This window comes from Dendronephthya gigantea, unplaced genomic scaffold (assembly GCF_004324835.1).
Source record: "Dendronephthya gigantea isolate DGI-Jeju-01 unplaced genomic scaffold, DenGig_1.0 000138F, whole genome shotgun sequence".
NCBI lineage: Eukaryota > Metazoa > Cnidaria > Anthozoa > Malacalcyonacea > Nephtheidae > Dendronephthya > Dendronephthya gigantea.
In genome coordinates this window covers 372,728-375,668 of record NW_021163148.1, presented here as the reverse complement: position 1 = coordinate 375,668, position 2,941 = coordinate 372,728, and positions in this window count along the sequence as shown.

Sequence of the window (2,941 nt, the reverse complement as noted above, 5' to 3'; positions counted from 1 at the left end):
TTTAATAAAAAACAAGATGCCTGTTCTGGCGTTAACTCCGGCGCACATGCCAGTCTTTAATATAGAGCCTCTGAACACAAACAATACAGTACATATTCGCATTTAGATGCCTTACAAAGCTAAATGTTCAATCGCGAAATTCAGCAGCACATCGTACTTTGAAAAGTATAGAAGTTCAATTGTTCAAAAATATAAACAAATCGCATGATACATTCGCTTTGTCTTACACTTAACCTTTGGAATTCACGCTTATATATTATATCTTCAATCCTGTGCAAACTACGACGTGTCAACGCGCCCATACACAACCACATGACACATCATCTTGTTAAACGGGGAAATAGCAGCAATATTATTAAAATAGGACCAGAATCTACATGTATTAAATATATTCTTACTCCAATTCAATCTAAACTTAATCGAAGAGCATGAAAACAATGGTTTATTTGTTCCTCTTGAAGGAACAAATATCGTATCATGCGAGCGAAATAGAATCGCGCATCGGAAAATTAGCCAAAGCTGTGCACCACAACTCTTAGGAGATAAGACTGGGACGTAGATAAATACAGTCACATACACATTTTAAATACTAGAATGTCTTGCCCCATTTCAGACTTACGACGACGAAAAATAAAAAAAACCAAAACCGGGGCGAATTTTCAACACCGTCGCTGACACCGGAGTAATCAGGGGTAAATATATCTTTAAAAAAAACACCTAATTTTTATCCAAATGACGTCTCTAACATTAATACTAGAAAATTATGGGTAATTTTTGGAAATGTGTGGTATGCATGTTGTTTTTGTGTAATATATTCAGAGAATACACACCAAAATATTGAATTTTAGAGTGTGTATAGGGTAGCTAAGTTCCTTTAAAGTGCTACTGCAACGAAATTTTCGACCCCTTTTTCTTGCCTTTAAAAATTATTCAGACTTTTAGGGCTAATTTGATGTATATATCACTTTTGTCTGTTGAGTAGAAGTTGCCTATATTCGCCTCCAAACCTTGGGTCATATGCACCACCTTGACCATGTTTGCTTTGTGTGACCTCATAACGAGTACCAATTCTAGAAGCCATAAAGCAATTTGTACAGCGCAAGGTAAGATCCACATAAGCACCTTACATCTCTCCATTTCAGATCGGCTGAAGCAAAATCTGACACCGCCCATGAAACCTATATTGCCACTTAAATACTGCATTAGCTACACTTATGTCCTTTCATAGGGGCTTTACACTTTGTACATTTGCGAATACTTGACTGATGTTGCATATCTTCTTCTTGAACAGCCAAGTAATTTTGCTGCTGTATTTGTTCTTCCACTATAAAGTGAATATAGTAATGAAATAGTTGACTAATTGCTTTCATTAGGTACTTAAATTAGTTAAATACACTTGCAGCTAGGGAAAAGTGTCCATCAAATGCTTTTCTGTCTTCATGACGTTTGATGGCATCTTCCTTGGACTTTCTATTTGTAAATTGCTTGCACAGTTGAGGCACGGTTGCAAAGGTTGAGGCACTTTCTTTTTATACTTGTGAACTGTGTCAGAGAGATCTCTCTTCAAGGTTGTGAATAGCAAAATTTTTACAGCATTCACATATTCTATAATATATAATCCATCATCCCTACTTTAGTGTGCAGTGATAACCAATTTGTGCAGTGATAAAACCAGAATGTGCAGTGATACAATGTGCAGTGAATAATCCTCTCAATGAAAGATATGAAGCATTGAATACACAGGAAGAGACAACAATTAAAATTTTGTTGACTACACTAGGTATCCACTTGAAAATTTTAAAAAAATTGGAATTATGGATAAAAATACTGAAAACATAGTGGAAACACTGTTAAAGCCAGCTTTGATTTGTTGTATTTTGTTAACATTTACATAATATATTAGGATTATGTCAAAGAGATATTGTAATCGAACAACAAAACGATGCATTGTCTACAGAAAGTGCACAGCCTAATATGCAAGTGCCTAATATCACAGTTAATAAAATATACATGGTTTGGAGACCATATAATACTACAATACAACTCATTAACTATGTTGAGGCACATTTATGCAAAAAATTGTTCCTTTCGCATCACATGTCTATTGTATTTTGCACAGATAAACCAATAGCAATCTTATAATTAACATATTTTTCAAGTCAAGGTTGATGAGCTTAGCAAGACGAATGCCATTGGTACGTTTGGCTAAAATACAATAGACACGTGACGAGAAAGGAACCATTTTTTGCATAAACGTGGACAATAACATAGTTAATGAGTTGTATTGTACTTTTATTTAGTCTCCAAACCATGTACATTCTATTAACCGTGCTAATATGACCAGTAATAGTACGAATAACAGTGATGAATCAAGTACTGAAATTGACAAATATCAGTACTTATCAGTACTTGTCATTTAGATAGATAGATAGATAAACCTTTATTTAAGCAGGATAACCCAATCAGCTTGAGAAACATGCTGGTATCAATAGGGGTCCTCCAATTACAATAAAAAAATAACAATTATGTTACATAGAGAGAATTACTAAGAAATAACGAATATATACATATATACATTTGTGCCAAAAGACACATGGTTAACCTACTTTCTAAAATTATTGTACACTATGCATCCGTTATAGTAAAAGGATCGTTTTGCACCCTCCGTCCGCACCTTTGGTAGGTTAAGCTGATTACTTTGCCTAGTTTGGCGAGTACAAATATCACGATTAAAAGTGAAATAGTTCATCAGAAATTGGGGCACTTCTCTGTTCAAGGATTTCTTAACCAAGTTTAACATGTGCCCTTCCCGTCTCTTATGTAATGGTTGCCATCTCAGAAAAGCTATCGCATTATCACTTGATTTACATGAATAAACAACCTTGGCTGCACGGTTTTGTAATTTCTCAAGACGTTCAGCATCAACCTTATTGCAACCACT